Source organism: Tuber melanosporum, assembly GCF_000151645.1.
Source record: "Tuber melanosporum whole genome shotgun sequence assembly, scaffold_13, strain Mel28".
Taxonomy (NCBI): Eukaryota; Fungi; Ascomycota; class Pezizomycetes; order Pezizales; family Tuberaceae; genus Tuber; species Tuber melanosporum.
This window is the reverse complement of record NW_003298786.1, coordinates 687466-712680: the sequence shown is the minus strand read 5'-3', so window position 1 is coordinate 712680 and position 25215 is coordinate 687466.

Here is a 25215-nt window from a genome sequence, read left to right as displayed (position 1 = left end):
AAGCCATTCCACTCAAATGACCACTCCAAGTTCCCTGGAAAAACCCACTCTCAACCTGCACCTATTATCATTGACAAGAAAGATGAATGGGAAGTTGAGGAAACCAGACACCACCGCCTTTGGCATGGAAATGATCAGTTCCTAGTCAAATGGAAAGGATATCCAACAAGCGAAAACAGCAGGGAGTCACCAGAAGGACGGGAGCATGCCATGGATATGGTGAACGAATGGTAGAAAGACCACATGCGAAACGAATCCCTCCCACCAACGTTCAATTACATCAGAATGTGCTGGACACTAACGATGCCTGAGACGGAGCGATGACGGATGGAACTCGAAGCAAGGGATGGGCTTTGGGCAACAAACTTTGAGTCGGAATTCGAAAGTAGCGATAAGGATAATCAAGCTATGGAGCAGGCTCTGATCAACCTTATCTGATCACCAATCACCATCCAAATACCATAACGATGTCAAATCATGTAGAACTCAAGGTGAGGTTGCAACAACAGATTGTTGGACTGTTGTTGAACCGCAATGATATCCAACTTGAAGATTACTTCGAAATCCTCTAAATAGACTACTGTCCTGATTGCAACCATGCTTGGGTTGATGTACAGTACAAATCTGGTATCTGTGACGACAATCATTTACATTTCATTGAGTTTAAAGGTTTTCTTAGAATTTTTTCTTGTCCCAGGTGTGACACGTATGATGAAGAGCTGGTAGCGGAATCTGAAGCCTTTAGTTTCTCAGACTCCACTTTTGATGATTATTAGGTTTTGTTTGTTTAAACAGTTGTTTTGTTTTGGGGAATGTAATCGCTACGGGTACTCCGTTATTGGTTTTGTTTTATGTTTTGTTTTAAGTATCATTTTGATACATGGTTTTGTTTTATGTTTTGTTTTAAGTATCACTTTGATACTTGGTTTGTTTTAAGTATCGTTTGATACTTGGTTTTGTTTTATGTTTTGTTTTAAGTATCACTTTGATACTTAGTTTGTTTTAAGTATCGTTTGATACTTGGTTTTGTTTTATGTTTTGTTTTAAGTATCACTTTGATACTTGGTTTTGTTTTATGTTTTGTTTTAAATATCACTTCGATAGTTGGTTTTGTTTTATGTTTTGTTGTAAGTATTGATTTGATACTTGGTTTGCTTTAAGTATCGTTTGATACTTGATTTTGTTTTATGTTTTGTTTTAAGTATCACTTTGATATTTGGTTTGTTTTAAGTATCATTTGATACTTGGTTTTGTTTTATATTTTGTTTTAAGTATCGTTAGATACTTGGTTTTGTTTCATGTTTTGTTTTAGGTATCGCTGTAACGATCCCTCTTTGGATAGTTAGTTCTTGGCGATGGGGAATGATAGTTCTCGTTTCTGTCTTCTTCTTCCTTCGCCTTACGATAGCTGCTAGGCCTCTGCCTACGATACTGATAGTACAAGACCTTTGTCTTCTATCGGGAACGCCGATTGTAAGTTTTCTCTCACTCGTCCTCGTGAAGGACATTCCTTGGTGTAAGAATAATTTTGCGATAACGATAAAGGTCATAAATGTGTTTTATATTCGTCAAAGTAATAAGCAGGAAAAGTACTTAAAATTCAATTTAATTTTATTTAAACTCGTACCGCCAACGCTGGCATACGACGAGCCCCTACCGGCACAGACATACCGCTAACCGGTATACCACTAATCCTAAGCTAACTAAGTCTACAGTCCCACACCTGCCATCCCCCAGTCATGCCTGCACGAGAACTAATTACAAGACCATCAAACAACCCAGCGCCGGCCCCGGTCCAAGTCCGCAGCCCCTCTGGTATGAAGCTAACCAGCACTAAGAGTAGCCGAAGCTGAGAAAAAGACCAACCCAACCAGGTTCCTCGTCACACGAAATATAAAACCATTACCGTCCAGTCTGAACACAGTCCCGCAAGACCTCCACCACAGTAGAAAACCAACCAAACAATAAATATAAACTACAGGCGACACAATGGTAGAGAGGAGGTGATCAACATGTCCACCTCTTGCATCCCCATGCCAGGCCGTCCAACCTATGAATCCACTTTGCCAAGTGCCTCCGAAGAGTGTAATGGTGAGGAGGACCTGTACCCGCTGCCTGTCCCCCCCAAAAAAAGCAAAAATAAAATAAAATAAAAAAAATAAAAAACAAAACCCATAAACAAAGGAAATTCATAGAGGTGGTGACAGACCGAAATAGTCAGTGGGGCCTATCTCCAACCCATGGTGCCTTGCCCCCGCCAGCCATAATCATTACCAAACTAAAGAAACCAAACAAAGTTCCACAACACTCAGCACCCAGAACCCAAACAAGTCCAACCAGGTGGTTGCAACCCACTATCAACACAGGTGGCCATCAGCCAACCGGTCCATTGGGGAGCCTTACAGCACTCAGCAGCTTCGCCCAACAGCCCAGGCCGGACTGGAAACACTTAATTAGACCTCATCCAACCTGATACAGGCCTGACCAGTGCTCGCAGGCGCCTCTCCCCCCCCAATCAGTCCCCCCCAAGCCCCATACACCAGACGCCACAGAGCCCATCCAGCCCCCCCAGCCCCACAGACAGATCAACCATCTGACAACCACAGGACAGCTTATACCCAGCCCCACCAGGCAGCTATAGGTCATGGCTATATGATCAGAGCCCCAACCCCCAGCACCGTATAGCCCTGGGTGGCCCACCAGCCACAGCTATGAGCCACAAAGGAGCCAGCACCAATACCCAAAGGTGCTGACACCAGCCACACCATCCAACCCAGCCGAACTGAAATCCAACCGAGTCGGGAAAGAGTAAGCAGAGCCTGCCAAAGGCAGCCCCACAGGTCCTGCAATAGGCACGGACCGAACGACAGGCAAGAGGCACCCCAAACTGACGTGACAAGAAGGGGGAGGACGAACGAACCGAAGCAGACAAACTCAAGGTAGGCTCCACTTGCAATTGGTGAAGCCGCCAACTACAGACGACAACTGAACCACACAGACACACAGACAACGCGAGTGCCTGACAGCCAATCATTCCACACTACTCCAGGCGGCAACAATAGCCACACCAGGGGGTAAAACCTTTCAAGGTCAAACCCATCCCCACAAATGCGAGGAGGTGATGCCTGACACAATCACGGTAAATGCCGCAAGGACAAAAACTCCATGGGAACGGCGATAAACAACATCGTAGGATTCTGACCGTAGAAACGAAAACATAACGAAGAGGGGCTGGGCAGGTACCACACTGCCACCTGAGGAATCATGCGGCCAGTGCGACGAGTTGATACTTGGGAAGGGCATCAGTCTAACCCAAGGGCGCTTTGTATCGCGAGAACTAAGAACTCCGTTAAAACCCAACAAAAGACATGAGCTGGCCCAAAGAACAACACAGGTGATCCCCCCAAACACCATGTTCAATCCGCCCAATCGAACGCGAAACCTACGAGTAGACGATAGACAGCAAGCCGTAAACATTTTACCGAAAGGGGCTCGTATGCGACCATGATCAAGTGCTCGAAGTGCTAGTATCGAGAGATAACCAACCCAACAAAACCAGATGCAAACAAGTTATCCGCCACGCAACACCTAACAGACCTCAACACTAAAGACCCCAGGAACTACGGAGCGAACTCAGATATCTCCCCCAGAATCCAAGGCATCAAGGCCCATCATGATGGCGAAAGAAATGCTCGAGGCCAAGCGACGGCAAGGACGAGGAAAAGTACTTAGAACAAAGCGTGAAGAACCTATCTTCCTTGGCCGTAGCGGCCTCCTTATATAGTATTCTTCCCACCTAAAGTCATGTGACCTAAAGTGGTCACATCTGCCAAACCAAATCATAACAAACTAGTCATGTGACCAAAGTGATCACATGCTAAAAAACCCATGACCTCATAGCGAGGTCATGTACAAAAACTCATAAACCAATCATAACGCAATGAACAAGACATATGACTCCTCAGAGTCATATGCGCGAAACCCATGACCTCATAATGAGGTGATGTGCGAAACATAAATCATATGCGCAGTGCTTACCTTTAAGGCACACTTGCAAGGCATATTCGCCAGCCGCATGTCCAATAATATATATTTAAGCCATGTGCGAAGGCATTACAAATCCCACACATAACAAATCATATGACCCGAATGAGTCATATTTGTAAAACAATAATATACTTGTCACTCATAACCATGTGTCATGTGAAAACCTCTTTCATGCCAAGCCATGTTCGTGACATTAGCTCCCCTCTTCCTAAGCCTGAGTACCATCAGTCTTTTTCTCACAGTTTCAATAGTTCCCATCCTGCAGTGCGTATGGTTCTTCTCAGCTGGTACAACCTTTCATCTGCTGCCCTCCATCTGACCCTTACCAATTCTACAGTCAAATTCGCCATCTCGATCATGTGCCGCTGATTATCGTTGAGCTGTCTTAAGTCTGTGATCGTTTTGTTGTTTGCCAGAATTGTGGCCTCGGCTTGGCCATGATGTTCTCTGAGTCCTCTGATCTGCCTGTATAGGCTCCTTACATCTAGTTCTGTGTCGGCTGAGGAGTTTTGGGCCCCTCCCTCCCTGGACAACCGCCTCGCAACCCATGCCTTTCTGGCATTCTCTCCTTCCAACTCTTTCCTGCTTCCATCCTTCTGAGGGTAGAATCCCGCAGATATCTTTTGTGCCCTGAGCATCCAGTACCCATTTCTGAAGCATTGTTGCCAATGCTTCAGGATGTGGTCCGGGTGTGGGCACCGCTTTCGACATTGCCTCAGGCCCTATCCCGAGTCTGATTTGTCGTCAAAATGTGTTTGCCAACCGTTATCATAGCATACCATCCAAGACACGGCGTTATGCTGTGCTTGTTGTTCCCTCTCCTTGAGTTCTTCGTTGCTCTGCCCCATGAATGAGTATTCGGAGCTAGTGGGTGTGGTTTGGCGGGGACCGCTGCCCCAGCCCTTGTGTTGTTGCAACGGCACGGGAGCCTTTCCCTCGCTTTTGTCTTGGTTGAACATGCTCGTCACCGGGGCCTGGCTTGCCTGGGTATCGCTAGTGGAAAGTTGAGATAGCATCTTGTGGGTGTTCAAAGTTGTATGCGAAGTACCAAGTTTTCTCATGTTCAGGCGAATATCCCGTCCACTTGGCTGGGTATTGGATATGACCGTGGAAGAAGCAAGAATTGACTATTTCGTCCAGCTCGTGTTCTGGTTCTCTGTCGAGTTCGATTGGAGGAGGAGGAATAATTCTTTGTGGGGAAAACTTGTTGTTGTTGTGTAATTCGAGGAGCGAGATGTGGAATGTGTTGTGTATTCGCATTGAGGGGGGAAGGTCAAGTTTATATACTCGGCTGCCTACTCTTTCCAATATCCTGAATGGTCCTGTTTTCTTGTAGTCTAATTTCTTTGATGGTCGCGTTGTATGAATATTGCGTGGTATTATCCATACCCTATCTCCTGGTTGTATGTTCAGATCTGGTCTTCGGTGCTTATCGTGTTGTTCCTTTTGTCGTTGGTGTGATTGACTGGTTTCGTATTGTAATATTTTGTGTAGTTTCCCCATATCAGCTTTGTCTGGTATCACATTATTAATCGTATGATATGTAGTCTGACTTTGTGGATATTGTCCGTATTTTGCGAAGAAGGGTGTCGCGCCAATGGTTTCTTGCTTTCCATTGTTGTATGCGAATTCGGCCATAGATAACAGCTTGTACCAATCATCTTGTTGATACTTGACGTAGGCCCTTCAATATTGTTCGAGTATTGCATTTACCTGTTCCATTTGTCTATCCATTTGTGGGTAGAATGCTGTGCTCATCCTGTTTTGTATCCATATTTCTCCGGTTATTTGCTTTCATAGTCCCAATGTGAATAGTGTTCCTCCATCGGTAATGATATTCTTTGGGAGGCTGTGAAGTCGGAAGACCTTTCGAAGAAAGTTTTTTATAAAATCCTTTATGTGGATATCTTTTCTGACTAGAATGAAATGATTGATTTTGGTCAGACCATCCACCACAATCAGGATGCTATTGTAATTTTAAGATGTCAGTAGGTCTGTGATGAAATCCATAGTAATTGTTTCCCATGGTTGTTCAGGAACTTCGTTTGATTTCAGTAATGCATATAGTGCGTGTTGAGCGGTTTTCGTCCTTTGGCATATGTCGCAGTTTTTGACATATCGGTTGACATCTTTACACAGTCCTGGCCTATAGAACGACCTCGTGATAAATTGCTTGGTTTTAGCCGTTCCCCCGTGTCCTGCCATTCGCATATTGTGGTGTTGTCGTATGATGTCTGTCCTTATCTCCTCCTTTTCCGGGATCTATTGTTTTCTGTCGTACCACATCTTTCCATTCTTCTATTGGCATAAACCCAGAGCAATTCCTTTCATCTCCTTTTTTCCTTCCTTCAATGCTTTTGTTATTGCCTGAATTGTTTTATCATTCTCGTTTTCGTTCTCAATTTCCCTTTCCTCCACTGATGTCAATTGGACAACCTCCATTGCCTCGAAGTAGGTTTTTAGTAATAGTGTTCGTGTTTTTTGTTTGATTCTTTTGTCATCTTTCGTTTGTAGTTTGTCGCTTGCAATCCTTGTAAGAGCATCTGGCTTTCCACACTCTTTACCTGGTCTGTATTTGATTTCGAAGTTGTATTTGATAAGGTGATCCATCCATCTTGTTGGGCTGTGGTTTAGTTCTTTTGTAGTCATGCACAGGACCAGGTTCTTGTGGTCGGTTAGAACTTGGACTGGATGGTCGTTGTTTAAAACGTATCTTCTCCATTCCTTTAATGCTTAAACTATCGCTAATAGTTCTTTGTTTGCCACATTGTAGTTGCACTCTGCGGGGGTCATTGTCTTGGATTGGTAAGACACTTGTCTCCATTTTCAATCATCGCATTGTTGCGATAGTATGCCTGAGCACACATATTTTGAGGCATCCGTTTCGATCATTGTCCTTCGGTTTGGGTTGAAATGAACTAGTCTGGGTGCCGATGTTAGATGCATTAGTATTGCATTGTATGCTTTTTGTTCCGTTTCTCCCCATTCCCATTTCTTGTATGTCTTTATTAGGTTATAGAGTGGTTTTGCAAGCCTGCTAAATCCCTCTATGAACCTTCGATAAAAGTTGCAGAATCTCATAAAGCATTGAACATCTGTCTTGTTGTTTGGTTTGGCCCAATCCCATATGGCTGCTGTTTGGACAGTGTCGACCTTGACCCCACTTCGATTGATGATAAATCCGTGGTATTCTATTTCTTCCTTATAGAATTCGCATTTTGTTGGTTTGATCTTCATTCATGATCCTTGTATTGCGGCCATGATATCGCTGATATCCTTTTGGTGTTGTTGTATATTTTCCGAGTATATGAGTACATCGTCCAAGTATACGATGCAACATATGTCGAGGTACTGATTGAGTACTTTGTTGATCTATCTCTGGAATGAAGCCGGTGCGTTGGTTAGCCAGAAGGGCAAAACCAAGTATTTGAACATTCCATATCTTGAGGTGAATGGAGTCTTCCATTTGTCTCCTACCTTGATGCTTATATTGTGATATGTGTCTTTGATGTCAAGTTTGGTGAAGTATTTTGCAGACCCGAGTCTATCCAGTGCTTCTCCAATCAAGAGTAGTGGATATCATTCTTTCTTGTTAACCGAATTGAGAGCTCTGTAGTCCACGCAGAGTCTCATCTTTCTGTATTTCTTTTTGATGAATAGTATTAGGGATTCTCCTGATGCGAAATAGTCCTTGATGTATCCTCGCTTTAAGTTTTGCTCGATGTACTTTCTAAGTTCTTTGAGCTCTGCTTCTCCTAGTGGGTATAACTTCTTGTAGAGAATCTCTTTTGTTTTTCCCGTTTTGTCATCTTTGTCCAGCTGCATTCCGTGATCGATTCCTGGTCTTCGAGGTGGTAGCTCAGTAGCTTCCTCTTCTTGGAATAGGTTCGTGAATTGATGATATTCTTTTAGGAGCAATTCTTTCCATCCCTTTTGGCTTTGGTATTTCTTATCCTGGGTTGCTAGCTCCGTGCCGATCTTGATTTTCACTAGGACTGCTTTTTCATTGTCACGAATGTGGCTTAGTATGAAAAAGGTTTTCATGTGACACATGGTTATGAGTCACAGGTATGTTATTGTTTTGCGCATATGACCTATTTGGGTTATATGATTTGTTATGTGTGGGATTTGTAATGCTTTCGCACATGGCTCAAGTATCAGTCATGGGACGTGCTCCTGATGAGTAAGCCTTGCAAGTGTGCCTTGCGGGTAAGCCTTACGCATATGATTTATGTTTCACACATGACCTCATTATAAGGTCATGGGTTTCGCGCATATGACTCAGTCGGGTCATATGACTTGTTTATTGTGTTATGATTGGTTTATGAGTTTTGAATATGACCTGGCTATGAGGTCATGGGTTTTGAGCATGTGATCACTTTGGTCACATGACTAGTTTGTTATGATTTGGTTTTGCACATGTGACCACTTTAGGTCACATGACTCTGGGTGGGAAGAATACTATACAAGGAGGTCGATGTGACTGAGGAAGATAGGTTCTTCATGCTTTGTTCTAAGTACTTTTCCTACTTATTACTTTAAACGAATATAAAACATCTTTACGATCTTTATCTTTATTGCAACTTTATTGTTACACCAAGAAAGGTTCTTCATGAAGACAAGTTGGAGAAAGCTTACGATAGGCATTCCCGATAGGAGACAAAGGTCTTGTACTATTGGTAATGTACGTAGAGGCCAAGAGCTATCGTATAACACAGAAAGAAGAAGAGAGAAAGAGAAGTGTCGTTCCCCGTCACCAAGAATTAACTATCCAGAGACGGATCGCTACATTCATCTTCATATGTCCTTTTGAGAATTCCTGTTGTATCTCCACTTTGATATTACCTTCCAGAGGCTTGTGCTGAGATCTCTTGGATCTCCATTCTTTTTGTTATATCGCGCTGGTTTTGGTCTATGCTTCCAAATCCCTTTTCTCCTCTTGTTGTTTCTTCCCGTTGATCTACTTCATGCAGATCCTCATTGTTGATTTTTTCGCTTATCAACTGTGCGATTAGATCGCATTTTTGGACTTGGTAGTCCTCTTGAGCCAGGTTGGCCAGGACCACTTTGATTTCACCTCTATAGTCGATGTTGATCACCCCTGCCATGGTCATGAGTTGATGTTGGACTGCTAGACCAGTGTGGGGTACTATTCGTCCGTAGGTGCCTTCTAGTAGTCCGATGGCAATTCCTGTTGCTATCATTGCCTGTCTGTTTGTAGGTATCTTGATTTCTTCGTTGGCATACAGGTCGTGTCCTGCTGCCCTTTTGGAACCCTTGGTAGACACTCTTGCCTCTTGGTCCAGTCTTTGTATCCGGACTCTCATATCTTACCGTATCTCGGCGAACTATGCAGGCAAAGTTTCTTCTTCCGATTCTCGTATTGGTGTTGTGCAAACCACGGGTGAACTGTAGAGACATCATGTCGCACATAGTACGCTTGTAAAGATCATCCTATTCTCGTTCCAATCAATCATTGGATTATGCTTTCGTAATCATGGCATCCTTAGGACCATCTCATGGTTCTTAAGATCGGCTACCTGAAAGGTTGCCGTTTCCCTATGGCTGTCAATGTCCATAGTTACTGTCACCTATGAGTTATAGGACCCATAGCGCTTGGCTTTCCATTCACTCGGTAGCCTTGTCTCGCTTTCTTTACTTGTTTGGTATGGAGGCTGTATTTGTCGCAGATTTCTTTGTCGATGAAGTCTTCGGTAGCTCCAGAGTCGTGTATTGCATATATTCTTGTTTCTTCATTTTCTTCCTTGTATATCTTCGTTTTGATTATCACATGATCTCCCTCTTCTTCTCCTCTTTGCATGTATAGTGCCATGTAGTAGTTCGCTAACTTGATAGGTTTTCCAGGTCCACATCTTGGGTCTCCCAAACTACCATTTACTGGGGACCCTCGCCGTTTTCCGCCAGTGAATCTTCTGCGATTATTTCGCGCATGTTACTCCTCTTTTGATAATGGAAACGATTATTTCCAGCAGCTCTCATCCCTTGGTATCCACTGTTGGGTCGGCTTCTGCATTCTCGTATCCAAGGTCCTGCTTTTCCGCAAATTAGACTGAGTTTTCCGTTTATTCTTCTGGCGTATTATTCTTTTGACAGGTTCAGAGCAGGTCCTGCTCTGGATTGGTCTAACTCCATTGGCTCGCCTGGTGATAATTGTCGACTTTCTCCTCGAGCCGCTTGCGGTTTGAAGATTCCGTCCACATTCCTGGATGATTGGACCATGCTGTGTGCTATAGTGTTTTGACAGTTGCTTCGAACCATGTTTAGTTTACTTTCCTTATCGATCGCCCATCTTGCAAATTGTTCTGCTCTTGTATAGCACAGGTTGGAGATTCCCCATGCCTCTCAGAGGCTCTCATTGCAGTTTCTCAGTAGAATGATAAAGAGAGTAGCATCATCATCACCTGGCCTTGTATTCCAATTGTCGGCATTCGTTCCAGTATGCCCAGAATGTTTGCTTTCCTTGTTGGAGTTTCTCCAGCTTTAGTCTTGCTATTTCTTTGACGTTAGGATCTCTGAATTGTTCGAAGAGTGTCGCCTTGAACTCTTCATATGTGACCCATTCCCTCTGCTTTCTTCCATCTTGGAAAGGCATGATCTCTTGTCCAGTGAGTTCTCAGAGTAGAGATTCCACGTATAGAATCTTGATTTCGTCATGGTGATCTCTATATCCCTTAATGGCAAAATATCCTTCACATTGCGCTAACAATATTCGTAGCTTGTCTTCGGCTCCTTTGTATGTGTCAGGTTCCTTTGCTTTCTGTCCTTGCACGTTTCCTGATCCTGTATTTCGTGTTGCTGCGAGAAATGCCTGAAGCTGATTTTCAGTCATTCCAAGTATGCTACTTCCTGGTCCCGGAGTAGCTGGGGCCAGTCACTCAGGTACTACTGATCCTGACATTCTCTTGGGTCGTGGAGTTCCTGCAGGAGAGCTATTGACTGGTGATCCTTTCTGTGGGGTTACTGGACTTGCTGCTCTCGAGGGCTCTGCTGAGACGTAATCTAGGATGTCGCTGAATCCTCAAAGGTTAAGATTTTGATTGTCCATGTCGATATCTCCTTTCCTGTCTGGGTTGAAGGATGCCGTCTTGTATCATTTGGCGTTACATTTTGTAACCCTTTGTAATGTAACAATCCCTCTTTGGATAGTTAGTTCTTGGCGATGGAGAAAGATACTTCTCGTTTCTGTCTTCTTCTTCCTTTGCCTTACAATAGCTTCTAGGCCTCTCCCTACGTTACCGATTGTACCAGACCTTTGTCTTCTATTGGGAACTCCTAGCGTAAGCTTTCTCTTACTCGTACTAGTGAAGGACCTTCCTTGGCGCAACAATAACGGTACAATAAAGATAAAGATCGTAAAGGTGTTTTATATTCCTTAAAGTAACAAGTAGGAAAAGTACTTAGAATTCAATCTAATTTTATTTAAACTCATACCGCCAACACTGGCATACGACGAGCCGCCGCCGGCACAGAGATACCGCTAACCAGTATACCACTAATCCTAAGCTAACTAAGTCTACGATCCCACAACTGCCATCCCTGAGTCATGCCCGCACAAGAACTAATTACAAGACCATCAAATAACCCAGAGCCCGCCACAGTCCAAGTCCGTAGCTCCTCTGGTATGAGGCCAACCAGCACCAAGCTTAGCCGAAGCCGAGCAAGAGACCGACCCAACCAGGTTCCTCGTCCAAAAAATAAAAACCACTACCACTCAGTCTGAATACCATCCCGTGAAACCCACACCATAGTAGAAGACCAACAAACAAACTCAGATATCCTAGAGGTGACACAATGGCAGAGAGGAGGCGACCCACATGTCCACCTCTCGCATCCGCATGCCAGGCTGTTGACCCTATGAATCCACTTTGCCAAGTGCCTCCAAAGAGCGTAATGGTGAGGTGGATCTGTACCCGCTACCTGTTCCCCGAAAACAAAATCATAAATAAAGGAAATACATAGAGGTGGTGACAGACCTAAATGGTCAGTGGGGCCTATCTCCCACCTCTGGTGCCTTGCCCCCGCCAGCCATGCCCATTGCCAAACCAAAGAAACCAAACAAACCCGACAAAGTTCTGCACACAAGACCCAAACAAGTCCAACCATGTGGTCACAACCCACTATCCGCACAGGTGGCCATCAACCAGCCGGGTTATCGAGGAGCTTTACAGCACTCAGCAGCTTCACCCAACAGCCCCATCAGTCTGGAAACACTTAAGTAGAGCTCATCCAACCTGACGCAGGCCCGACCGGTGCTCCCAGTTGCCTCTCTCCCCCCAATCAGCCCCCCCCAAGCTCCACACACCAGGCACCACGGAGCCCATCCAGCTCCCTCAGCCCCTCAGACAGATCAACCATCCGATAGCCACAGGACAGCTATACCTAACCCCATGAGGCAGCCACTGGTCTTGGCCACGCCAACAGAGCCACAACCCCCGACTCCATATAGCCGAGATGAGCCTACCAGCCAAAGCTGGGAGCCACAAAAGAGGCAGCACCAATACCCGAAGGCACTAGCATCAGCCACATCATGCAACCCGGCCGAACCAAAGTACAACCGAGTCAGAAAAAGATAAGCAGAGCCAGCCTAAGCCAGCCCCAAAGGTCCGGCAACAAGCACGGACTGAAAAACAGGCATGTGGCATCTCCAACTGACGCGACAAGAAGGGGGAGGGTGAACGAACAGAAGCAGACAAACGGAAGGTAGGCCCCACTTGCAATGTGTGAAGACGCCAACCACAGACCACAGCTGAACCACCCAAACACACTGACAGAGCGAGTGTCTGGCAGCCAATCGTCCCACACCACCCCAGGCAGCAAGAAAAAACCACTCCAGGGGGTAAGATTTTTCAGGGTCAAAGCCATCCCTACCGTAGCGAGGAGGTAACACCTGGCTGAACCGCTGTCTATGCTGCAAGGGCAAAGCTTCCAAGGGAACGGTGATAAACAACATTGTAGGATTCGGACCATAGAAGCATAGTGTAACGAGGAGGTGGGGTGCCGGCGAGGTCACCTCCCCAGTGGATTGATGCGGTCAGTATAACGTGTAGAGACTTGGGAAGGTCATCACGCTAACCCAAGGACGTTTTGTATCGCGAGAACAAAGGACTCCGTTAAAACCCAACATTAGACAGGACCTGGCCCAAAGAACGACACGGGTGATACCTCCAAACACAAAGTTCAATCCCCCTAATGGAATGCGAAACCTGCGAGTAGACGATAGACAGGAAGCCGTAGACATTGTACCGAAAGGGGCTCATATGCAACCGTGATGAAGTGTTCAAAGTGCGAGTATCATGAGATAACCAGTCCAACAAAACGAGAAGCAAACATGTAATCCGCCACACTACGCCTAACAGACCTCAACACCAAAGACCCCAGGAACTACTGAGCGAACTCAGATATCTCCCCCAGAATCCAAGGCATCAAGGCCCATCATGATGGCGAAAGAAACGCGCGGGGCGAAGTGACGGCAAGGACGAGGAAAAGTACTTATAACAAAGCGTGAAGAACTGATCTTCCTTGGCCGTAGCGGTCTCCTTATATAGTATTCTTCCCGCCCCGGGTCATGTGACCTAAAGTGGTCACATTTGCGAAATCAAATCATAACAAACTAGTCATGTGACCAAAGTGATCACATACTCAAAACCCATGACCTCATAGCCAGGTCATGTACAAAAACTCATAAACCAATCATAACGCAATAAACAAGTCATATGACTTGACTGAGTCATATGCGCGAAACCCATGACCTAATAACGAGGTGATGCATGAAACATAAATCACATGCGCAGTGCTTACCCGTAAGGCACACTTGCAAGGCATATTCGCGAGGTGCATGTCCCATGACTCATATTTGAGCCATATGCGAAAGCAACACAAATCTCACACATAACAAATCAAAAGACCAGAATGAGTCATATGTGTAAAACAATAACATTCCTGTGACTCATAACCATGTGTCAGGTGAAAGCCTCTTTCATGCCAAGGTACATTTGTGACAATCGCTTTGATACTTAATTAGTTTTACCAGCGTGTATTGATTGATACCTTTGATTAGTTTCGTTCATGCTAGATCTGAACAGATTTTGTATTTAAAGACCGCCTGTTTCTACGCTAGAAAAGGCAAACTTCGACAGATAGTATTTCAATATACTTGGTTGAATGGTTACTTCTTTGTTCCTCAATATACCCTCGAAGCCTCTTTTAATTCTCAGCTTACGGCTCTGCTCTGGAAGAGCAGGCTACCTGCCAACTATCATATCCATTACCGATAACGTGATATGCACCTTGCGATCACATTACAAACTTTTTAACCTCAGCAAGTGGTTAAGAACCTGTCCCCAGATTTACGTCTGATCAACATATCGATACTATCAATACTTCCACCTCAAGACTGCTGAATCCATCTACAAGGTTTTGTTAGCAGGACGCCCTCTTGCATAGCGGGGCTACTCAGTTCAACTGTATCTATCCTTTTTCCCATTGCAGCTATCATGGCCTATGATGCCCATCCCACTTCGGATTCTCAACAAAACAAACCTGTTTATGCAGGTGAGGTCTTGGAGTTGCCGTGGTGCTTTTAGTTTACAGGCATTGTATCTGTATCCTTCTCCAGCATGCCAGACCCTCCATTTCTCCTTCCGGAGCTCCCAAGTCAGTACCATGTGACCAATCCCAAATCTAATCCCTTCTTAGGGCAGAAGGCATAAGGGACGTCCAATACCGACCTTAGCCGTCTGGTCGACCATTTCATAGGCATCAATGCCTATGTGACTGGAGCACCAACCGAGACTGACATGAGAGATGGCATTCAACGGTAGTACCATGACCACCCAAAACTCAGCTGAGCTACCATTAGAGAACAATTTTTGACCACAATGAGGGCTGGCACACAGGTCAAGAACACATGAACCGGGCACCTCTTGGTTATATCATGAGCATGTCAGAGTACACTCATAACCGCAAATATCTCACATTTCACAATACTCCAAGATGTGTGGACTGAGCACCTGTCAACACGGGTCAAGGCCTCTTTTTCAAACACCACTGCAGCCACACCAGATCCTTCAGAGCACTTAGACCCTTTATTGCATATAACCATAATCGAAGATGTACTGAGATCTATGTACAGTGCAGCATAGCGTGTAACCATCACCACCTTGCCTTTTACAATCCAAACTATGGGGCTACAGGTAAGCTTCTTATCCAATGTCTGCTCATATGCTACCAGGCATTCCTCCTTCCACTGTAGCGGTATTTCGCTGAACTAGGAATGTTGGTCACAGTATCATTAATTGAAGAACTGACTGTAATCTTTGAATTGTAGGTATCTTTACTAAATAGTGACAGGTAGTGTTCTGAACTCGGCCATCAGTCTGTTGTTGTCCACCTTTGTAGGAGTTCGAAATACTTAGCGGAGACAGTCATTAATGTGAATTTGAATTTGCTTCCCATATGATATGTGGTCGGTTACAAATTCAAGCCTGTAGTAGACAGTTAGAAGGTAGGCTGCCCCCACCAAGCAGTAAGTCTCCCATGCTCCTAATACCTCCACACTTCTAAACCTCCTCCCCAACACTGAAATCCTTCTCCTGATACCCAATCCTCTTTCTAACCAAAACCTGACATGAGAAGAAAAATTTAAAAATATATTAAACCTATATCCAAGAACCTGTGAGTCCTCAGAAGGCAAAGCCACTGCTTCCAGCAACTCCATTCCTTCCCACACCCTATCTCCAAATCCAATCCACTAGGTATTGATGGCACTAAACTGCATTCTCCTGGCCCTGGCTATGTGATCACTGTCTGCAAATATTTCTCCCACATGCTATCAGGCCGCCTGACAGGACTATGCTGCTACCATAATAGCCCCATTATCAATGTATGAGACAACCAACTGATGCACATCAGGCAAGTATCGCATGAGTGGTGTGAATATATCTTGCATGTACCCACCAAAGAGGAAAGAAAACATGAGCCAGCTCTGAGGTACTCCTTTACTGACTTTGTAAGCCCTGAAAAAGCATCCGTTGAAGTAAAAAAAGACCGCCTGTGAGGAGGTCCATTGCCGCATCCACTGGCACAAGTTTGAGGGACATCTATAGGCCACCTAAAGGTCTGACAGGAGGTCGATATCAATATTATCAAATCCTACTTCAATGTCCATTGACAAGATTAGAAGTTTTTAACACTCATTATGCCACAAGAATTCAAAGACTACAGCCATGATATCATGAACCCCACGCTTCCCGTGGGACCCAAATTGTATTTCTCCCAAGTTTAGACAAGCAGACAACAGTAATAAGACCACTTGTGGCCCAACCTTCGCTGGAGTCAATAGTAGATGTATTATCCTCCATGATTTACCAATATTATATCTTCGTTTGTCTAGCTTAGGTATCAGTATTACCTCAGTCCTATGCCAGTCCGGAATATTATGCCATAGGCCATAATCAACCAGGCACCTCAATGTTGTCATGTCTCTTCGCTTCCAAAATGGTAGGAAAGGATAGCCAATATCATCCTCTCCTGGACCCGTATTTGTAGTGGACCCGGCAGGAGCAATTTTGATCTCTTAAGTACTACATATATTGATCTCGGAATCCTTCCAATGGTGGCATTAACAGGGTACAACTGTTGTACAATCAGGTTCCTGATTTCAGAATGTGTAGTAGTATAGGATGCATCTGGATGGAACATGGAGGGAACAGTTCACTTAGCTTCCGACCTCTGCGCCAACCAAAAGATGTCTGGGTCCTCGCTCTCCACTATCTTTGATCTAATATGCTCAAACCTAGCTCTCAAGAGGTACGCCCGGTAAACACTTCTTACCAGCTCGTAGTCCTCGGCCTGCTCAGTCTTATGTTTGAAGTATCGAGGCAGCCATGCCACATCTAACCTCATGTTTTCCAACTCTGGTATCTACCATTTGTACTGACCTCTTCCCACAGAGGCCTGTGGGAGTACATCTACCATACTTCTTACCGAATCCTACAACGTTCCATCTTCCACCACTTGCAGGTTGTCCAGCTGTTTCCCGATGTTCTCCCATACTGCCTTCTTCCAAGTGGGCCTCCAATGTATTCTATTATCAGGGAGGTCAACTGCCAGCTTGAGGGCTTGAGGACTCTGCCTACAGCCAGCAGTATCCAGGTACCGATGTCTAACATAGGGTGCCCTGTGCCGGCAAAGGTCAATTCTGGAAATGTCGCGGATGGTTGTTATCCTGGAGGAAACCATGTTCATATTGCGTGCTGGTGCCGTAAATCACTGCTTCAGCCACCGTCCACCCATGTTGTTGTAGTCGATATTGGGGTCTCAATCCTGATATCTGGCATTGAAGTCACTAAACGCAATGTCTGGTTCCCAGAGTTTGTCAAACCAACCCACAATCTGGTCTTTGGTATAGCCAGGTTGAAAGTAAACTCCAGTAAGTACCATTTTTACCCCCTTTGCCCAATAACCAACATGGACACTACTCTCTCCATGACTACCTATTTTAAAAATCCCACAAATACGAGGCCTAACAAACATCTCAATACCTGACCTCTTGACAAAGCAAAACAAATCAAAACTTCGACTACTCCACCTCACATTTAATACCATTATCGTAATAAGCATTAAAAGAAGTACTCAACTGGTCCACTCAGGTGGCAAGGGCCTGAGAGATAGAGGAAGCCTCTATCACAGTCTTGAGCGGTCCAGAAAGTGTCCTTCCCATTGGGTTTGGTGGTGGTAGTGCTTTTTGAAATCACATGTGCCGGGAAGGAGGAGGGATGCAGATATTCTGGTTCCTTACTATTGGCCTTGTCCACCTTATAACTGGCGCTTTCATCCTCCTCATCACTGTTAATCTCAACAAGCCTGGATGTTGGGAACCTTCTACAACTATGATGCCTTCTGCGAGTCCTTCTTGCCTGACTCCCCTATTACTCCTGTTACTTGGTGGGACCTACTACTAGGACTGTCCCTGCTGGAGAGGTGAGGAAGGTGGATCTTCGGACAATAATTGACTTCTAGGCACTGTTAGTATCCACAGAAGTGGTCCATCCTGTTGCAAAGTCAGCAATGTCTCCTTGTATGTCTGCAGGGCTGTTCCACACCTCCAGGACACACAGGCTTGCCGCACATATGCTGTCAGGAGAAGTATTCTCTAAAGCACAACCGGCAGTGGGAGAAGTGACAACATGTGGCCTCAAAATGACCACTTTTCAAACACTTACTACAAACCTTAAGGGGTCTGTGTTTCTCAAAAACCCAGATATTGTGTGCCCCTCCTCATAGCTAAATCTTCCCTTCGGCCAGCCTTTCCTTGATGGCCTCATCTTCTTCATCCCCAAAGCGGATATCACTTGTGGTAGTATTGGCCATCCTCATTACATGGATGGATCCCATAATATCAGGCCTTAAAACAGTAACTATACTGGTGTTGGAATCCTTCAAGTCAGTACAGAGGCCATCAGAGGCTGCACTTCCAGTCCATCCCTTAACCTTCCAGATCGACCCTCATCCTGTATTAGCAAGTGGGACACCGAAAACAAAAATCTTTACCTTTTCCTGATTTCTCTGGAATACAAATTCCAGGAGTGACAATTCCCTTAGCAGGTCAAGCTTAGCTTGGTCAAGCCAGTTAACTAACCCAATAACATAGTATACTGCGAGTATTAAGAAGATACATCTAATCTCAGGCCTAATATACTAAGCGCAGATGTAAGGAGCATTGCCTATAATCTTTCCTGGGTTCAAGAAGGTCATATTAATGTGGTTTTGGATTGCTCCGATGTCAACATCCTGTTGCAGGGTAACTTCCTCATAAGTAGCAAACTGCATAGTGATATGCCTCCTTCTAGTATTCAGTATAGGCGATGACCACTGTAGTGCCGGCACCCAATTGAGTGTGTTGGGAGGTTGCATGGGGACTCACTGCTATTCTTGCCACTCTGAACCGGTGGCTACTTTGACGCTAACTCTGGCCACAGATCCAGACTGAACTGCTGCAGTGGTAGGTATTGTAGTCACAGAAGCCAGTTCCTACCTGTTATTGTTCTCTCTCTGAGTCTTGGCTGAGGTCGCCAATTCCTTCTAACTACCAGATTCTCTGGCAGCCTTTCTTCTCCTCCTGGCAGCACTACTTAGGCCCCTACCGATATCTTCTTCTCTCCTTCTTCTCTTCGCCTCCTTCATCTTCTATTTCCCAGTGGAAAAGACTTACTTTCATTACCTTGAAAAATACGCAGGACTATCTCCCTTTCGTTGGAGAAGCTCTCACTGTTGGACTGGTAGGAGGAGGCTAGCGACATAGGTCGGACGAAGAGTGCCTGCTTATCTTAAACTGTGGCGGTTTAGGTGCATATGCCATTTACTCTACCACCTCCTTAAAGGAAGCTGTAGTAATCAGAGCCGCCATAGTGGTCTCCTTTACCTGGAAGGGGGTAGGAGGTGGTGGTATTTCTAAAGAAACAGATGTGGGAGTATTGTAGAGTACAGTGAGAAGGAGTCAATGGCAGAAGGAGAACATACCCTATAGGATCTCTATCACTTTCCCTTGTCTGCCGACAATATCAATTAGCATCTTTACTGCCTGTTCTAGTAGGTGTACCCAGCTCCAGCAATGAACCCCGTTCTCTAGTTCTTTATTACCATACATAGAGCCATGATTCATCCAAGTCCAGACATTATGTACTGTTGTCTTCAATCGACCCAGATTCCAAGGAGAGTAGGGGCTGAGGGTTGCCGCAGCAGATGTCCCCTAAGCCTTCCAGTATAGATCCAATTATGCTGCCCGAGTGGGGTCTCAAGGAAGGGTCCAGCCTGGATCCAACATCTTACAGACTCCGGCCATAATTAAGTCCTCCTGAGACATAGTAGCAGGGGTGCCATTGGGCTGGGTATCTGGGAGTTAGATTTCTAGTAGAGTTTGGATGTTACTGGGAGTACCTTTGTAGTCCTCTATACATCCCCCAAATGATGAAATCCAGCTTCCGTCAAAAGTCGGTAGTGATGATGCCATTGCCAGAAAGGAAGCATGAATCTTATTGACTGGGCTAGTAGCTTCCAACTTGCGTCCCTCGTCTAGGCCCATGTGAGTATCTGTGGCCAATACCTTATAGGTGGGCTGGACATCCTCAATTACAATTGCAGGCAAGGAGGGAGCAGTTGCCTCGATTGTTGAGGGGAGTACCACCAGGGAAAGAATGGCCAGGTGTCTGTGGTAGATGTCAAGGGGAAGGCAAGGGCGGGGGTGTACGATCTGTTTTTCTCTTCTCTTGTTAAAATTAATGGCCCTCAAGCATTGAGGACGGAGGAGGGGGGTAGCGGATCTTTTAGTGTGGAATGCCGACCACTTATGGTAGTATTTCTCAGCAGCAGGGAGGTTGTAGTCCTCATCCTCAGAGTCGTCCAATTTGAACTTAGTAGTTTCATAGAAAACTCTTTTGCCTGATAACATCCTGTGTAAGAACAAGGGGGTAGATGAGCTGGTCCCACCACTAGGGCCTGCTGGAGGACACCATTAGGCATCTTGTTTTAAATAGCACTAGTGAGGGGAGGGGTAGTGGACCAAGAGCTGGCCTCAACCATAATTGCAGCCGAGCTGCCTTTGGACGGATGGATGGAGGGCTCAGGAAAAATAGCCAGAGAATCTTTAGGAGGGGAAGGTGCAGAGGTTGGAGAATATTCCAAGCTATAGTCGGAGTTAAACCGAATGAAGAGTCTCTTGATTTTGTCCTTGTTCTAGCCACTTGTGGCTAAACAGGCACTCTCTATCAGGAATTTACTTACCAAAAGCTCCACTTCTTTCATTGTGGTAATGGTGGCATTCGCGACCATCTATGCAACCAAATCATCAAACTATAAGTTCACTGCATTCTGACACCTGTGACAGGGGCAAAACTATAGGAAACAAAAGTTGTCTTTAAATGCAATATATGACTTTGTAGCTGTAGGAATATGGCCACGGTTAGCCATGGTAGTAGGTGCAAGAGACAAGGCCACTGTCGGCCTCGGTAGCAGGTGCGAGACAAGACTATACGTGCTGTCTCAAGTGAAGAGGAGAGGTTGGAGTCGAACCGAACAGGAACAACATGCTTGAAGATGGGGCAGAATCCATGGAAGAGAAGGCTGTCGAAGATGCCATCCTCACCCAAACTACTCTCAGTCATTACTGGGACCAGGCCACAGATATCTCACACTGAAGTGGCTTCTAATTGCGAACACCTAACATCTTACAAACTGTCCGTAACGAAAAACACAAATAAGTAACAATTGATGAAGTATTTATTGCCAGCAAAATAAGGTAAAGTATTGGTAGTCTCACTTCCGATATGGAGTGCAAGAAGTAGAAAAAGTACTTAGAACAAAGCATGAAGAGCTAATTATCCTCAGCCTTACAGGCCTACTTGTATAGTACTCTTGCCACACTTTGTCATGTGATGCAATATGGTCATATGCATACAATCAAATCATAACAAACTAGTCATATGACTAAAGTGGTGATATGCGGAAAACCAATGACCTTGTAGCAAGGTCACGTGCGAAAATATAAATCACATACATATGGTATAATTAGAGAGCATAGCTACATGGTACAATTACCATGCGCTCATTCCATAACTCAGAATCAAGTTGTCTGCGAAATATAACAAATTGGAACAGAATAAGTCATATGACTCAAATGAGCCATATGCGCGAAACAACAACATGCCTATGACTCACAATCATGAGTTATATAAAAACTCTTTCTTTGCTACACCACCTTCATGACATTAGCTCCTCTCTTCTCAAACCTGAATCACATCAGGCCTTTTCTCCTAGCTTGAACATTTCCCTTTCAGCAAGTGGCATGGATCTCCGACACCTGTTGAACTTGTCTTGCACTTTGCAGTATCATATCCTTACTGACTACATCGTAAGATTTGCCATTTTGATCGTGTAGTACTAATTGTCATTCCTTTGTCACAGGTCCATGATTGTTCCCTCATTTGCCGAAATTGTGGCCTTGGCCATGCGAACCTGTTCCGGTAGTCCCCTGATCTGCCAATTTAGTCTTCTGACATCTGGTTCCATTTCCATGGAGATGTTTTGGACTCCCACCTCCCTGGGCCTCGTTTTTAACACCACATACTTTCTGCTTTCCTTCTTTCCTTCCTCCTGTTTCTTTGTCCATTCTTCAGTTGGTAGTATTCTGCAGGAATTATCCTCATCTTGTGTATCTTACACCTGTTGTTCAATCACTTCTTATGTTACTTTAGTGTATAGTTCGGGCACAAACTAGACTTTCGATATTCTTGTGGGAACCCTCCCCAGTACTCTTTATCTCCATGGTGTATCTGACATCTATAACTGTAGCACATGGGTCAACTCAGGGCATTGTGTTTTCCCTTACCAAATTGTTCTTGGATGCCTTTATGGATGGGCTCTATCAATAAGTACTCAGTCCTTGTCATTATCATGTGTTTGAGGCAATTGTCGCATTCTTCTTATGGTTATATTGGTGTATCTTTGTGCACTTTGCTCTTCTTATTCAAAGTAATTATCACCTGGGTGGCACTTACTTATATATGGTTAGTGGAATGTTAAGAGGACATCGTGTTCGTTTTCGAAGTTGGCAGCAATGTACCAAGTCTTATTGTGCTCTGGCATATAACTGGTCTACTTGGCTTTATATTATTGCTTACCATAGTAGAAGTGGGAATTGATCACCTTGTCAAGTTTGTATTGTGGTTTTCAATAAAGTTTGATTGAAGCAAGACTAATAATTGATTGCAAGGAAAACTTCTTATCGTTGTGTAGTTCGAAGAGTAAGATGTGAGATATATTGTTTATCTTCATTGATGTAGGATGGTCAAGCTTATAAGTGCAGCTTCCCATTCTTGCGAACATTTTAAATAGTATTATTCTGCGGTAATATAATTTCTTGGATGGTTTTGTGGTCTTGATATTGTACAGTAATAACGAGACCATATTTCATGATTCTGGGTTCAGATCAGGTTTTCTGTATTCAGGGTAGTAATTTTTGTTTCGTAATTGGGCCGCAGCCATATCCAACTGTATATTTTCATGTGATTAATTCAGATGTTCCTTTTTAGTTATCTCTTGCTGTACTGTGTGACCTCTGGCTTGATCTTCTGGATGTCTTTAGTAGTTTGCTTAAAAGAGTGTTGTCTTAATTGTTTCTAAACATCTATGGTTGTAAGTGAAATCTGCCTTTAGTAGTAATTGGCTTCTGGTGTCTTGCAAATAGTTGACGTATGAGTGTAGGTTTTGCTTAAGAATTCCATTTATCCTTTCTGTTTATCCATCTGTCTCAGGATAGAATGCTGTACTTAATTGTCATTTAATTCCGAGTTTTGCTGTTCTTTCTTTCCACATGCTTGAGGTGAATAGTGATTCTGAATCTGTGATGATGTTTTATAGCAGTCTATGTAGTATGAATAATTTCTTCAGGAAGGTGTAGGCAAATAGAGGAAGCCATCATATCCTTCCTACATGGAATGAAGTGACTCAGTTTGGTCAAACAATCAAGTATTACTAGAATAGTATTATAGTGGTCGGACTCGGGTAGGTTGATGATGAAATATAATGATATAGATTGCCAAGGTTTTATTAGTGCTTCCTTTGATTGTAGTAGTCTAAAAGGTGTATTTCGGCCTACTTTTTCTTTCTGACCTGTGTCTTAATTTCAGAAATATTGTTTATCCATCTCCAGAAGACTGGGCCAGTAGTAGGTTCAGCGGACTGGTTTGGTAGTCTTTGTTGTTGCTCCATGTCCCGCTATAGGGATATCGTAATGTTTTTGTATATAGTCTATTCTTATCTTCTCTTTGTCAGGTACTCAGATCTTTCCATAGTACCAAAGGTAGTCATCTTTTCATTGACACAGTCCTAAAGCCACCTCCTGTTCCTCAGTGTTCCCTTCTGTTAAAGCTTTTCTTATCTCCTCAAACTTCTTCTCTTGAGCACTAACTTCTTTGATTGTTTCATTGTCTTCTTTGAACTGTATGACTTCCATGACTTTGAAGTATTCTTTTAGTAGGAGTGTTTCTGTCTTCTACTCTATCCTTTCATAGTCTTTTGTTTTTGGTTTGTCACATGTGATTCATGGGAAGACGTCTGGTTTTCCACTCTCTTTTCCTAGCCAGTATTCAGTTTTGTATTTGTATTTGTGGAAGTGTTCCATCTATCATATCTGGCGATCATTTAATTTCTCCTTGGTCAAGAACAAGACCAGATCCTTGTAATCAGTGAGGATTTAGACAAGGTGGTCATTGTTCCAAATCTATCTCCTCTATTCCTTCAGTACTTGAACTATTACTAAAAGTTTTTTGTTGGCAATATCGTAGTCGCATTAGGCTGGGGATATTGTCTAGCATCAGTAAGACACTGGTCTCTCTTATCCAACTTCGGAGTGTTATGATTGCATCTCTGAGTATATATCTTTCACGGTATCACATTCCAGCATTGTTTTTTGATTCAAGTAAAAATCGACCAGTATCAGCGCCAATCATATCAGATGCATTCTGATATCCGTATATGATTTTTGCTCTGTCTCCACCCATTTCAATTTGTTGTCTTTCATAGTTACGTTATACAGTCGTTTAGCCAGCCTGTTAAATTCTGGAATACAATTCTAATAGAAGTTGCCAAATCTAAGGAAGCACTGAACGTCATCTTCATCATTGAGTTTTGATGGATCTGATATAGCTATCGTGTTAACTGGGTGGACATTGACCTTGGTTCAGTTGATGCTGAATCCCACATATTCTGTTCTTTGCTTATGGAATTAGCACTTCATTGGTTTTATCATCCTTCCGGATCCTTGTATCACTGCTATGCTGTTTCTAATATTCTTCTAACATTGATCCTTATTCTTGCAGTAGATATGTACATTGCTCAAATATACAATGCAAAATCTGTTGAGGTTCTTGTTAAGTACTTCATTGATCCATCCTAGAAATAAAGCTGGTACATTGGTTAACTCGAAAATTATAACCAGGTATTCGGAAATTCCATATATTGATGCTAATCTGGTTTTCCATTTGTCACCTACTTTGATTCATATATTGTGGTACGCATCCCTGATGTACAGTATGGTTAAGTATTTTGCTAATCGTTATTTGTTCATGCTCAGGTCCTGCTTGATGTATTTTC